Source organism: Muntiacus reevesi, chromosome 2, assembly GCF_963930625.1.
Source record: "Muntiacus reevesi chromosome 2, mMunRee1.1, whole genome shotgun sequence".
NCBI classification, from domain to species: domain Eukaryota; kingdom Metazoa; phylum Chordata; class Mammalia; order Artiodactyla; family Cervidae; genus Muntiacus; species Muntiacus reevesi.
The window spans coordinates 1368408-1384393 of NC_089250.1; the positions used below are offsets into that span (position 1 = coordinate 1368408).

At 39.1% G+C, this 15986-nt stretch overlaps 1 protein-coding gene across 4 annotated transcripts in view; it reads left to right on the forward strand.

Annotated features, from left to right (window-relative positions):
- PLCB1 (phospholipase C beta 1) overlaps positions 1 to 15986 on the forward strand; it is an 830993-nt gene that overhangs the window by 553736 nt on the left and 261271 nt on the right. The window lies entirely within an intron of this gene.

Sequence of the window (15986 nt, forward strand, 5' to 3'; positions counted from 1 at the left end):
TAGTCTCAACTGATAATAGGTACCCAATAAATGTGTGTTCTGCAGGGGCAGAGGAAGATGTTTAAAAAAGGAAAGAAGAAAGGAAAATAGGACAGAGTGAAGGAACAGAAGGACCAAGAAAGGAAGAAAAAAGCTTATGGGTCCTTGAAAACAGTTAATAGCTCATGGAATATTATAGAGCTCCAGAGACTTTGAACATCATGTGCTCTAATCTTGTTTTTGAGTTGAAAACATTGAGGCCCTTGAGCTAGTTGTTTCAGATTTCTTGCTCTGAACACAGGCCTCTTCCCAAGGTCTGCCAGGATGCCCAATGGCTTCTACCTTCCAAGCACAACTCAGAGTCATTGTTATTGTCATCCTCCTCCTCTACCCATCAGTTGCCACATTTTTCTGAAGAAAAGGAAAAATATTTTCAACTGGCCAAATAGTTGAGATGGTTCAAGGAAAGGAATAAGAGATTGTGCCACAAAAGGGGGGGGGGGCAGCTTTTTAAGGAAAAGAAATTATAGTCTACTAAATGAGGTAGAAAAGGCAAAGAGGGACTAGTGAATGGTCCTGCCTCAGTCCTCTGACCACGCCTGATACAGAACTTGATTCCTCAAAGACTTTCTACTTTTCTTAGACTTCCCTCCAAATTAATAGTATAGATATTTAAAAATAACCTCAAGAGACATAAAGTTCTTATATTTCTTTTTATTCTGGGGACATATGTGTTGAGATAAGAATTTTCAAACACTAACAGGTTTTCTATACACAATTAAGTTTATCTCAGTTTCTTTTTGAATTTAGCACCAACTTATGGTGGATGAGCAGTGGCTATAAATTTGACTTTTTAAACAAAAAGGAAGAAAAAAAAATAAAGTACCATATATTCTTTTCAGCAATATACTTTGGGACATAATGGAAAACTGTGCTGATCTCCTTGGGGGTAGAATATACATGCCAAAAATATTACTGTATTGAATATATATTGCCTTTTACACACATGAAAAGTTAGCCCTCTTGGTTATTCTGTCTCATGAGATCTTCATTCAGTGGCATTCTTGACTTTCTCATATTAAGACATATCTTTGTCATCTTAGGATATTCCTCCATCCAATCATAAATAAGGCCCAAGTTCTTATCAGGTCCATATATTGCTCTGTTAGTCTTAGGATTTGATAGTCGTGGGTGTTCTTTGTTGGAAAATGAGATTCACCCCACATTCCACACTTGAGTTTCAGATGACTATGGGGCAAATAAAGGATGTATATTCTAAACTTTTAAATTGTGAAAATGTTACCTGTCTGGAACATCCATATAAAGGTTTAAAATTTCAAAGTCATCCTCCCAAAAAAAATCATTTTAAAAAAGAAGGGAGAAAAAAAGGCAATTCAGAAGTTAATCTCTTCTTACATCCAGATAAGAACAACTGATTGCTATTCTGTTGACTGTGGAAGAAATCATACCTACCCACCTTCCCAAGTGGCTTTCCTGATTCCTTCAGTTCAGTTCAGTTCAGTCACTCGGTCGTGTCTGATTCTTTGCCACCCCATGAATCGCAGCATGCCAGGCGTCCCTGTCCATCACAAACTCCCGGAGTTTACTCAAACTCATGTGCATCAAGGCGGTGATGCCATCCAGCCATCTCATCCTCTGTCATCCCCTTCTCCTCCTGCCCCCAATCCCTCCCAGCATCAGGGTCTTTTCCAATGAGTCAACTCTTCCCATGAGGTGGCCAAAGTACTGGAGTTTCAGCTTCAGCATCAGTCCCTCCAACGAACACCCAGGATTGATCTTTAGGATGGACTGGTTGGATCTCCTTGCAGTCCAAGGGACTCTCAAGAGTCTTCTCCAACACCATAATTCAAAAGCAACAATTTTTTGGCACTCAGCTTTCTTCACAGTCCAACTCTCACATCCATACATGACCACTGGAAAAATCATAGCCTTGACCAGACAGATCTTTGCTGGCAAAGTAATGTCTCTGCTTTTTAATATGCTATCTAGGTTGGTCATAACTTTCCTTCCAAGCAGTAAACGTCTTTTAAATTCATGGCTGCAGTCACCATATGCAGTGATTTTGGAGCCCAAAAAAAAAAAAGTCTGACACTGTTTCCACTGTCTCCCCATCTATTTCCCATGAGGCCATGGCTCCTGATTCCTTAAATGAGAGCTACTTTTGAGCCAGGCAGGGTTCAAGGGCACCATAGAGAGGAGTCAATGCCCAACTTAAGGGAAGATACATATGCCAAGACTCAGAAATAATGATGATTTCAGGCTGTGGACTACTGTTAGTGCAAGTCTGCTTTTCCCCAGGAAAAAAGTCAGAAACCGATTAAGCAGCAGCATCTTCCCTTTCTTTCCAGTCACCCAATAACACAGAAATAAGCTTCTTCCTCCTCATTCCTCTGCCTCTCTGGCAGCTGAAAAAGCCCTGATTGTATTTCCTGTGTATCTAGCCTTAAAGAAGACACAAAAATACATTTTAAAAAACTACAACTGTTGGAAAGGAAGAAGAAATCTAAGAAAATTTGGTTTCCTTGCTTTATTACTATGGAAAAATACCTGACATCCTTTGAAAGTGGCAGGTCGACCTGTTTCATCGGCTGCCTTAATATCAGTTGTTATGTTTATGTTTCCAATGCATCAAATGCTCCCAAGGAATAAGCTGCCCTTAAGAATAATTCTTTTTTGAAAATTTTAATGTATTGGCTATATAATAATAATCATTCACTCATTCACTCAATAAATACTTCATTGCCTACTCTGTACCAGCCACAGTTTTGAGTCCTGGGGATAAAATAAACAGACAAAAATGATTGTCTTCATGAAGCTTACTTCATGGTGGGGGTAGGGTGATGATAAACAAAATAAATAAGATGGTAATAGGAGCTAGGAAGGAATAAGGCAGAGAAGGCCGATAGGAAGCATTTGGGGGGATACATATTCCAATTTTAAATCAGTTGGTCAGATACAGTCACACTAAGATATGATGATCTATGAGGGAAACCTTGCCGATCGATGGTGGAGTGTGTCGAGTGGTCATCCCAGAGGAGAGTGGTGCTGAGACAGGTGTGAACCGGCACATTGGTGGAGGTAGTGATGAGCTGGGAAAGAGCAGCGGGAGAGGCTGGCGTGGCGGCAAGTGACCCAAATAGGTGGCCACTGTGAGAATTTGATTTTACTCTCAATGACAGAAGTATCTATTACATTGTTTTGGGCAGGGGATGGATTTGGGGTGACATATTTTGATAGGATTGTTCTGGTCGCTCTGTTGAAAAGCTGTAAGGAAGGGTATAGAAACAGAGATAGGGAGGGCAGAGTGCCTGGAATAGAGGTGGTGAGAAATGGTTAGGTTCCTGATACATTTTGAATGTGAAGCCAAAAGATTCACTGAATGAACCAGATACATGACATGAGAGAGAGAGAGAGCTAAGGATGATCTCAGAGGTTCTTTGAATTTAATTTATTGAAATAAAGAATCAGATATTCCTATGTGGGAAGATCAGAAATTTGGTTTTGAACACAAATTTTAAAGTAGTATTAGCCCAAAACAGCAAAACAAGCACAGGTATGACATCTTATCTCTCTTGAGGTACTGTGAAAATAATGATAAAGGAACATAAATACACAATGATGAAGAGAACAAGATAGGTCACTAGGACATGACATATTTCACTAAGTTTGCAGGGGGAAAAAAAAATGAAGAGATGTCATAGTGGAGAAGACCACAGTCTAGGTTATATAGAGAGTAACAGATGGGGAAGTCTCTGACCTGCTCAGAAACAATCAAGAGGTGCTCCAGGCTTGAGTTCTACCAGCCCAGCAGAACATGGAGTAAGAAGTGGGAGTGAAAAAAACAGGCTTTCATTCCCTACTCTTGATCCTCATGTAGAATAATCAATAACCAATTACTTCCTGCATCAAAAATTTGAGTGGTGTATCTTTATGAAACTGAATAAATGATTGAAAAGTGTCATTGTGGGTAGCACTGGAGTTCAGGATCCTGAGTAAAGTTCTCATTCTAACATTTGTGGATACCACACCATGGTGGCTGGAACCCACATGCTCACTGGAAAAGAATTCTGGAGTGGGGTCAACCCCACTCCAATACTCAGAGCTCCCAGCCAGCACTTCTATTGCCCCATCTAAGATGGGAACTGACAATAAAATATCCACAAGCTATTGAAAACAGCTACAATACTGATTGATAAGGGATACAAAGATGAACAAAAAATAGAAGTAATAAAGTGAAGTCACTCAGTCGTGTCTGACTCTTTGTGACCCCATGGACTGTAGCCTACCAGACTCCTCAGTCCATGGGATTTTCCAGCAAGAATACTGGAGTGGGTTGCCATTTCCTTCTCCAGGGGATCTTCCTGACCCAGGGATCAAACCCAGGTCTCCCACATTGTAGGCAGATGCTTTACCGTCTGAGCTACCAGGAAAGCCCCATTAGTATAATTAAGTAAACAGTTTTTAAAAAGCTAGGAAGTATCTTCAGAGAGAATTTTAAATATATTTTACCCTTAAGAAAAGAACAAGAGGCTATGAAAAATGGGTAACAAAAATAAGAAAGTTCTCTTAGAAATAAAAAATAAGATAATGGAACAATAATAAAAATTCTACTGAACTACTAAAAGAGGAGGTGAGGGAATCTCTCAGAATATGGAGCACAGCAAAACAACAACAATGAAGGCAGCAAACAACTAGAAAGTGAAAGATTAGAAAGGCTTAGAAAAGTGAAAATATAAGAAATATTGGTAATAATGAGTCTAGCTAGGGTGGTAGCCAATGAAAAGAGAAAGCAGAAGAGAGGAAAATACGAAAAACATAATACAAGAAAATAAGTTAGAGCTAAAGGAAGGTGCTGATCTTGAAGCTGAAATAGAAAGTGTAGGACTGGAATAGGTTCAGGAAATATAAGTAGGAAGCTAGTAGATAAAAGATAAATGCAAATGGCTTAAGTTTCTTCTCCCTAAAAGAAAATTAGGTTGAAAAAGAAATAAATCTTTAAGAAATGCATTATCTAAGCTCAAACGATGCTGAAAATATAAAGGAATTTCAACAATAGAAGGAGCAGTCAAAAAAGAACCATATTGTCTTGGTATTAGGAATGTTCTCTTTTGAAAGTTATGTAGTTCACAGTGTTGTAACTACAGCAAGTAAAATGATCAAAGTCTAATATGTGACCCAACAGAAAAGTATATTTGCTTTTTATATAGTCATGTAAATTTTTTATTTTTATTAGTTTTAAACTTTTAGAATCAATCTATACACAAAATATTAAAGTCAATTATGGATACTGGATAAGACAAACATATTTCAACTTTGACAAGTTAGAAAGTAAATTTAAACAAGAATCAGAGGTGAAAAGATTTTCAGGTAAATGTCCTCCTTTCACAAACAGAGAAACCAAATGATACTCTTTAATTTGGATTACAAAGTGGTTTGAGCATGTTACTTGAAGTTATAGTGATGGGGAAAAAGAAAACTAGTGATAACAATTCTATCAGGGGGAGGGAGAAAGGAGAGATTGGAGATATGGTAACAGATTTAAAACCTCATCAACCTCATCAGTGCAGAGAGAAGTAAGTCAAAGAGAGAAAGACAAATACTATATATGAACACATATATATGGAATCTAGAAAGGTGATACCAATGATCCTACATGCAGGGCAGCAAAGGAGACATAGACGTAAAGAACAGACTTTTGGACTCAGTGAGAGAAGGAGAGGGTGGGATGATCTGAGAGAACTGCATTGAAATATATACGTTACTCTATGTAAAATAGATGACCAGTGGGAATCCGATGCATGAAGCAGGGCACCCAAAGCTGGTGCTCCGTGACAGTGTAGGGGGATGGGGGTGGGGAGGGAGGAGAGTTCAGACTGGAGGGGACACGTATACCTACCGCTGATTCATACTGATACATGCCAAAAAATCATCACAGTGTTGTAATTACCCTCAAATTAAATAAATTAAGAAAACCTCATCAACCAGAGTGAAAATCAATAGTTAAGTTCTAAAACCAGTCAATTAAGAAAAAGCACTGCAAATGTATTGTTTATAAATATGAAAGAAACCCCACAAAATTTAAGAAGAGGAAAGCCTCTGCCACTCCAGCAGAATTCCCAGCAGCAAGACAGGACCCCAACATCAGGAACCACACTTTCCCAGACCCTTCTGAGACTCCTGGCGGCATGAGATGCACCATGTGTCAGCTTGCCTCTCTCACTGCTGGAGATGTTGGAGAAAAGTAGATTTTTCAGTTATATTTTGTGGCCTGAATAGTGTCAGGTTTCATTCAGGACAGAAGGAGAAGATGGACATTAGGTAACTCTTAGCAGGGGGCTCTGCAGCTAGACAGTGGCAGAGTAGGGTTCTGAAACCCAGTGAAATATATGTTTAAATAAACTTGTAAAAGCATAAACAATATAAGAGTCAAGGAAAAGCATTAAATAAACAGATATCAGTATTGTAAATTTAAATCAAAAGACAAGCACAGATTGTGTTTAAGACCCACCCTTACTTAGCCTTTATAGGCAGTGATACTGGCTGAAGGTGAAGCCATCAGAACCAAGGGCAAAGACTAGTTATCAGAGAGAAAGGACTAACAGATGGAGTCAATTACCAAGGGCCAAATACTCCTTCATTAAAAAAAGAAGAATCTGGCTTGAAAAAAGTTTTAAAATAAACGTGGATGTGGGCATAATTAAGTTTATTTAAAACAAATTGGTTTCCAATTGAGAAAATTATATTTTAAAATTATGTGTACCAAGTTTTAGTGAGCAAATACCTGCGTGTACTTACTAATCAGTTTCACGGAATGCAGTTTTGATTTTGTCAAATTCCATTTAATGAAAAGCAGCGCCACTTAACTCCCAAGAAATTGTGATTGCTCCTCTTTTTTCAGCCTTGATATGCATCTTACTAAAGAAATTAGCTGTTGTTTTTTTCTTTTAAATTTTTTTCATTTGATCTCCTCAAATAGACTTGCCTAAAAAATATAGTATCAATTATAATTTCAGAACCTGCTTACATACATTTTTATTGTCTATAATACATAATACCTTGGTAAATGCAGTCAAAGTAGTAATTGGCATGGATACTGCTAGGCTTAGAGTTCATAATAGCAAGTGTTTTCGTAAAAGTGAGCTGAGTGTTTTGGACAGAATCACTTTAAGAATATGGTGGAGTGACATGAACGCCATGGAAACAAAGATTTGGAAATTTCATCTGAGGTGTTTGATGGACATTTTCTTAGTTATACAAATAAACAATTACTCAGGAACTAGTTGGAGAGAGAGGTGAATGTCTCCTCAGCTAATGTGCAAAAATATGTGAGACTCACAGTGATACAACTGAAAACCTCTCATCATGAAAACGTCACCAAAGCAAACATTTTTCTCTGATTTTCCACTCTGTACCAAGCATGTTGCTGTTTTGGGTTTTGTTTTGTTTTGTTTTGTTTTTTACCCCTTTGAAGAATTCTCTTAAGATTTTTTTCAATTTGCTATTACCACATTAAGCTTTTCCCATTGCTCAGGAGAATGTCAAAAAAGGTATAAGAGCAGGACTAGGGATATACTGGACTGTTAACTCTCAAAGTGTGGATTCTTGCATCCATATCTTGAACATGCACTTAAACACTGAACTCTTCCTTAGACCATCAGGGTACCATTTATTACAGCAGTGCTTCACTTATCCAGGGAAAAATAATTGAGCAACAAGTCTTCAGAAAACAGCCCCAAACAGAACAAAGCATAAAGCATATCTATGAAGCCAGTGTAGATGCTCTAAGCCCTAAAACTATCGCTTCTGTACTTTATTAATTGGAAATTGCTACACACAGGACTCTGAGTTCTTATAACCTATTCTAGCACAGTTCAAATTACAATAGGAAATGTGTGAAGCTATACCAAAGCAAACCATGATGATTCAATACTTATAACAGGGAGACATAAAAATTAATTTCACAAAGCATACATTTATAACATGGATGTAATTCCCTTTCATTTACACATTCATTCACTCATGCAGTCAACTCAAGTCATCAAATGCCTATCTATTTCTTGGGATATAAACAGAATGGTTACAAAACTATGAGATCACACAGGTTGTGGGATAACGCATATCCTTTTTTTCCACCTGCTTTTTCATATTCTCCCTTGAATGGCTATATGCAGTGTTTTCTATACTCTTCATGCTTCTACTCACTGCTTCTCCTCCAGGCCCAATGATCTGGTTCTCATGGACATCCAAATGGATTGTTCTAGAAGTAGAGCAACCAATCAGAGACCTTTCCCAGGATTTTTCATACTAGAAGTAGGAAATCAGTCAGATTCTCTCTAGAGATCATTGGGAGACATATGTGACATTTCTTGGTGCAGTTGGTGACCGTAGAGAAGAAGCTGGTCAATCAGGAAGAAAATAATGATATCAGGAAGAGAGAGAAGTAAAAAAGCAATGAAGAAAGTCTTTCTGCCATTCAGGCCCCTGGTTCCTTATGATCTTATAAATACACAATTTTTTGCTGCAGTTTGTCAAATGTTTCCTCCAGTTACAGGAATGATCCAGTGTCCTTGGCAAATTCTCATATTTCTTAGGCTAATTTGAGTTGTGGTTTTGGCAGCTATAGACTAAAGATATTTGAGTCACATGGTCTGAAAATAACTATGCACCTTTCCTTGATATTATGTCATTTGAGTAATATGATTTTCTAGTGTCCCAACTCTGATAATATTGGGTTGCTACATGCTTCCTGGTTTTTGTTTTGTTTTGGTAATTATATTATATTTGTTTGAGGTGAACATTTTGAATATAAGATATAAGATCATCACTGCCACCTAAAACAGGGGAACCATATCAGAAATTTTGCCAAAATTCTAAATACTCAGTATAGACCCATAAACTCAGTTACTACTCAGACAGTCTTTTCTGCTTTTAATGAAAGTCTTTGCAGCTCATACGCCATCTTTCATGATGAAAACATTCTTTACTGTGCCATTAAGACAAATGCATGACAAGATGAATTCTGATGCCTGCCAGCTGGTAAGGGAAACATGCTCAGCCAGGCAATGCAACCTGAATGAGCCACGCATTGTTCTTTCTTACTCAAATCCCAACCTGCTGCCTGCTGATGAGCAGAAATAATGGAAATGACACCATTATCAGGGATGGCAATAGGAGTTTGCCAACACACTAAAAGATAATGGAAAGCTATTAAAATTGTTAGGACTTTCATATATCTCACAAATATTAAAATATTCCACTTTAAATTATTATTTATTCCATGAATCTTTTATTAAAAAAAAAAAACATAGATTGAGGTTTCCAAATCAGGTACTTTGATAATGCTTGCTTATAGATTATCATTTGTGACTCGTTTTATTTCATTAGGGTAACCATTGGCTCATAATTGGTTATATTCAATATATACAGAGAGATTGGTTCTGTGTTCCTTTTAGAATGTTTTTATTTCCCCAAAGAAATCACTGAACAAATGCATGCTTCTGAGGAGCGTTCACACTCTGCCTTTTCTTTGTGACTCCAGCTGCGTGGTATCAGGTCACAGCCGTAACTGGGTCCCTGGTATGACAGGATCATAGGTGGCATTTACGAGATAGTCACTCTGTGTCTGTTTTTGTCAGTAAGACTGAGACTGACTATCACCCTGTGTTTGGGCACAAACCTCAAACAAACAAAGCTTTCCTCTTTTTAAAGACAATAAGCACAAAAAGCCAAAAGAAAAATGAATGTTAACAGGAAATTTGCAGAAAAGATAAAGTGGAACAGCCCTGACAGGCATTAAACAAAGCCAACCAGACAGGTAAATCAGTGATGACAATTAAGACCAACCCAAGGTCCCACATTGCATCTATCAGATATGCAAAAATTTTCTGAAAGGCTGATAATAGCAAGTGTTTTTTTAAAATGTAGGAAAAAACAAACTCTCCCACACTGCCAAAAGGAACACAGAAGGTCCTTACTGCTTTGGTGAGCAAGCAGCGGCATCTGGTACTGCTGAAGATGCTGCATCCAAAGAAAACATCAGGATAATAGTTAGAGAAACTTCTGAATGTGGCTTGAGGCAGCAGGAAGTTGGTTTGTGCAAATAAACCATGTGTGTCCATCAACAAAAGAAAGAATTGATAAATTGTGTATTCTTATGTATATGTAAGAATATATAAGAAGCAACCGGGGGGCTTCTCAGGTGGCTCAGTGGGTAAAGAACCTGCCTGCAATACAGGAGATGCCCGAGATACGGGTTTGATTCCTGGCTCGGGAAGACCCCCTAGAGAAGGGTATGGCAACCCACTCCAGTATTCTTGCCTGGAGAATCCCAGGGACGGAGGAGCCTGGCGGGCTACCGTCCATGGGGTCGCAGAGTCAGACTTGACTGATAAGACTGAGCACACATTCTTACAGTGGAGTAGTTTAGTAGTTAAAATTAATAACTGATCTAAATGAGAAATAGGGGCACATTTTAAAGACATTATGATGATTGCAAATAGCAGCTGGCCAAGGGATGCATTCAGTTTGATATGATTTATGTAATACTTTATATAGCCATATAGGAGTCCATACCAGCACTGCAAAAGGTTTTTCAGTTAAGTGCCAGTCAGTAAATACTTTGCACTTTGGGAGTCTGTTGCAACTATTCAAGTTGGCCCCTGTAGAACAAAAGCAGCCATGGACAATATGTAAATGAATGTGCTGTGTTGCAGTGAAACTTTATTTACAAAAAGAAACGGCAGGCTGGATTTAGCCTTCAGGGGTTTGTTGAACACTGATAAAGAACATTGTCCTCAAAATATATATGAAAATAGATATGCTTTAATGTCTACTTTTCAAAATAGAGCTTGCTCCTGGGAAAACAAGAAGAATGGAATCAAGCAGAAGAACAACACAGAATGAGTCTGCACCACAGTGTCTTAAGTATATGATAGTTAAAAAGCACCAAAACAAATATCGCAAAATGGTAACTTTTGTTGAATTTGGATATGTGTTAGTTACACTATTCTCTGCATTTTCAGGTATAACAGATATGTAATGCTGAAAAAAGGAAAGATTAAAAATACACTAAAATATTAAAGATAGCATGCATCAGAACAATGGGAAACAGAAAGATCTGTATTTTAAACAGAAGTATCAACTTGTGTTCATAAGTTGAGCCAAACTGTTAAGAAGTGTAAATTGCCGATAGGAGAATTGTCTCTCTCATCAGACCTGTGAACACTTGTCGAAGAACAGCATGACTGGTAGACACGGCATGACTAGACCCACAAGTTTAGAATGAATCTCTCTCTCCACATTAGTTCAGTCAAGTTTGAGTTCAAACTGTGCCTTTCTCTATCAAAGCTCTAAGGCTTTTGAATGACACTTCGTGATCAACCTCACCCCTCTTATCATTTCCCCTCTACCATCATTATCAGAACAGAGTGGTAAGATGTTTATAAACTTTGCCGTTTGTTTCATCACTGTAACCTAGTGGTAAGGTGATCAATCTCCGGAGGCAAACTTCTTGGTTTCAAATCTCAGGTGTCCCTGTAACTAGATGTGGGACTTTACAATTAAATTGAATACCTCTGTGTCTCAGCTCTCTCACTGGTTAAAAAAAAAAAAAAAAAAAAAAAAGGGAGTGATAATAACATTAAATATCTCACTGTGTGATTGTGAGGATTAAATGAGTTAGTTACTTAGAAAAACTTAGAACAGTGCCTAGCGCACACAACTGCTAAATCAGTGTTTTAAATACAGTAAAGTAGATTTATCATTTTTTTAATCTTGTTCAACTGTATGTTCAGCTGCCTAAAATTATTTAGGACAAAATGATAAAAAGCATAGTATCTAAGAGTATAGGATTTGGATCCTAAGAAACTAAGAAAGATAGATCACTATCTAACCCCTAGCTTGTTTTATTAGCTCTGGGGATATAAATAAGTTTTATAAAAGCTTTGAAACCTTAAATTTCCATCTGTAAAATTAGGCTAGTAACAGTACATGCCTCCAAGAGAATTACTGTGAGAATTAAGTTGTCAGATGCTAAGTATCTATTAATAGTAAATAGTAGGTGCCTTGGTACCTAGTAAATACTTCAGTTCGTTTCAGTTCAGTTCAGTTGCTTGGTCGTGTCCGACTCTTTGCGACCCCATGAACTGCAGCACGCCAGGCTTCCCTGTCCATCACAAAATCCCAGAGTCTACCCAAACCCATGTCCATTGAGTCAGTGATGCCATCCAGCCATCTCATCCTCTGTCGTTCCCTTCTGCTCCTGCCCCCAATCTTTCCCAGCATCAGGGTCTTTTCCAATGAGTCAGCTCTTCACATGAGGTGGCCAAAGTATTGGAGTTTCAGCTTCAACATCAGTCCTTCCAGTGAACACCCAGGACTGATCTTTAGGATGGACTGGTTGGATCTCCTTGCAGTCCAAGGGACTCTCAAGAGTCTTCTCCAACACCATAATTCAAAAGCAACAATTTTTCGGCACTCAGCTTTCTTCACAGTCCAACTCTCACATCCATACATGACCACTGGAAAAACCATAACCTTGACTAGATGGACCTTTGTTGTCAAAGTAATATCTCTGCTTTTTAATATGCTATCTAGATTGGTCATAACTTTCCTTCAAGGAATAAGCATCTTTTAATCTCATGGCTGCAATCACCATCTGCAGTGATTTTGAAGCCCAGAAAAATAAAGTCAGCCACTGTTTCCCTATCTATTTGCCATGAAGTGATGGGACTGGATGCCATGATCATAGTGTTCTGAATGCTGAGCTTTAAGCCAACTTTTTCACTCTCCTCTTTCACTTTCATCAAGAGGCTCTTTAGTTCTTCTTCACTTTCTGCCAGAAGGGTGATGTCATCTGCATGTCTGAGGTTATTGATATTTCTCCCTGCAATCTTGATTCAAGCTTGTGCTTCCTCCAGCCCAGTGTTTCTCATGATATACTCTGCATATAAGTTAGATAAGCAGGGTGACAATATACAGCCTTGACACACTCCTTTTGCTATTTGGAACCAGTCTGTTGTTCCATGTCCAGTTCTAACTAATGCTTCCTGACTTGCATACAAGTTTCTCAAGAGGCAGGTCAGGTGGTCTGGTATTCCCATGTCTTTCAGAATTTTCCACAGTTTATTGTGATCCACACAGTCAAAGGCTTTGGCATAGTCAATAAAGCAGAAATAGATGTTTTTCTGGAACTCTCTTGCTTTTTCGATGATCCAGCAGATATTGGCAATTTGATCTCTGGTTCCTCTGCCTTTTCTAAAACCAACTTGAATATCTGGAAGTTCACAGTTCACTTATTGATGTAAAGACTTAAACAATACCAATGAGAGTAACTGAATATTGTGAAACAATTGTTAGTAATATTAAGCAAATGGATAAATCCTGTGGCAAGAATGACAGAACTGAAATAACTTTAGAACTAAAAGTATAGTAACTTTGTGAAGCAAAAGGCAGGGGAGGAAGGGAAATTTGTACCAAACTGAACGAAGAGTTCCAAAGAATAGCAAGGAGATAAGAGAGTTTTCTTAAGTGAACACTGCAAAGAAATAGAGGGAAACAATAAAATGAGAAAGAGTAAGAATCCCTTTAAGAAAACTGGAGATATCAAGGGAATATTTCATGCAAGGATGGGCACGATAAAGGGCAGAAACAGTAAGGAGGTAACAGAAGCAGAAGACATTAAGAAGAGGTGGCAAGAATACACAGAAGAATTATGTAGAAAAGGTCTTAATGACCCAGATAACCACAATGGTGTGGCCATTCACCTAGTTCACGACATCCCAGCGTGTGAAGTCAAGTGGCGTTAGGAAGCATGACTACGACTCATTGGAAAAGTCCCTGATGCTTAGAAGGATTGAAGGCAAAAGGAGAAAGGGGCAGCAGAGGTTGGAATGGTCAGATTGCATCACTGATTCGATGGACAGGAATCTGAGCAAACTCCAGGAGACAGTGGAGGACAGAGGAGTCTGGCACATTGCAGTTCATGTGGCAAAGAGTTGGACGTGACTGATCGACTGAACAACAACAACTTTTTGACAGGTTTGTAAAACTTAATAGTGTCAAGACTGGGATCTCAGTAACGACCCAGAGTGAGGGAATTGCAGAAGTCATCTTACAGAATAAATGCATTTCAACTCCAGATGAAATTCCATGACAGGTGATCTTTAGATCTGTTCTCTCTAGCTCAGGCCTCTGTAGTCCTCATCAGAAAAAGAAATTGATCCTAAGGCAGAAAACTTAACTTAAAGAGCTTCAGGATTTAGACAGCAGGGACTGAACCCAGCTTAGTGGCAATCATCAGAACTTTGCCTTTGAAAGTTGAAATACAAATCCTTCAGATTAAATAAGAAGCCATCCTTCCAAAGCTATACTACCTAGGGCCCAGCACTGGATTTATGAGAACACTGCCAGAGTAGGATCTATCTACCCTGAAGCAAAGCCTGTGTCATAATCTCATGATAAGCCAAGGCTGCTTTAAGCTGCTTTGGCCACACTTCTTAGCCACATTGTTCTTAATAGAGCCGGAAGGGCTTTTTGGTTATTCGAAAGTTAATAGCCAAAATAATTTCCTTCTTTGCTTGGGAAGCAAGTAGTCAAAGATTAGAGTAATGCTTCCTAAGTCAGGTCCTGGAGCAGGTTGCTCCTGAAAGTGCTGCCCCTGGCCCAGAAGAATGCTTAAACTTTAACATGCATGAAAAAAATAAAGGTTTCTTGGGAAAATGAAGAGTTTGAGTCAGATGATTTGGTGTGGAGCTTAAAGTCCAACATTTCTATCAAGTTTTCAGTCAGGGCTGTAAAACCTCCTGCTTCCAGCATGGCCTTCTGCTGGGATACAGATTCTCTGCCACCCAGTCCCCAGCATCTGCATCAGCATCTAACTACACAACAACAAGGATGATTGTTTAAGTGATCTGTATGCACATGAAAGTCTTAGAAGCCTGGCTCCAGAACCTGTACGAACCAGTTCTCAAATCCTCTAATTACCCATCTCCCATTTACACAGTGTAGTTAATTCTGGTATACAGACATCCTGGAACTTGTTATCCTGCTGCCTATAGCAGTGCTCTGCCCAGGTCCCCTCCAACCGTTCCACCAATTTCACACACAACACCTCTGTGGGGACTGGCTTTAATTTTCAACAACCTGCACCCATGTCTCTTTGTTGACTGTGCCCTCTGAATGCCAGAACCCCTTTGCTATCAAGGAAAGCAGGAAAGGCCTGGGGGTTGTCATCCCCTTCAGTAGCCCTGACCCAAGACTGACAGGCACAGTTCAGTTCAGTTCAGTTGCTCAGTCGTGTCTGACTTTGCAACCCATGGATTGCAGCATGCCAGACTTCCCTGTCCATCACCTACTCCTGGAGCTTGCTCAAACTCATGTCCATCAAGGCAGTGATGTCATCCAAACACCTCATCCTCTGTCGTCCCCATCTCCTCCTGCCCTCAATCTTTCCCAAGCATCAGGGTCTTTTCCAGTGAGTCAGTTCTTCCCATCAAGTGGCCAAAGATTTGGAGTTTCAGCTTCAGCATCAGTCCTTCCAGTGAATATTCAGGACTGATTTCCTTTAGAATGTACTGGCTGGATCACCTTGGTTGGATCACTCACCCTTGGAGAGTCCAAGGGACTCTCAAGAGTCTTCTCCAACACCATATTTCAAAAGCATCAATTCTTCGGCACTCAACTTTCTTTATAGTCCAACTCTCAGATCCATACATGACTACTGGAAAAACCATAGCTTTGACTAGATGGACCTTTGCTGGCCAAGTAATACCTCTGATTTTTAATATGCTGTCTGTGTTGATCATAGCTTTTCTTCCAAGAAGCAAGTGTCTTTTAATTTCATGGCTGCAGTCAACATTTGCAGTGATTTGGAATCACCGCCCCCCCCCCCCAAAAAAAAACAAAGTCTGTCACTGTTTCCATTGTCTCCCCATCTATTTGCCATGAAGTGATGGGACCAGATGCCATGATCTTAGTTTTCTGAATGT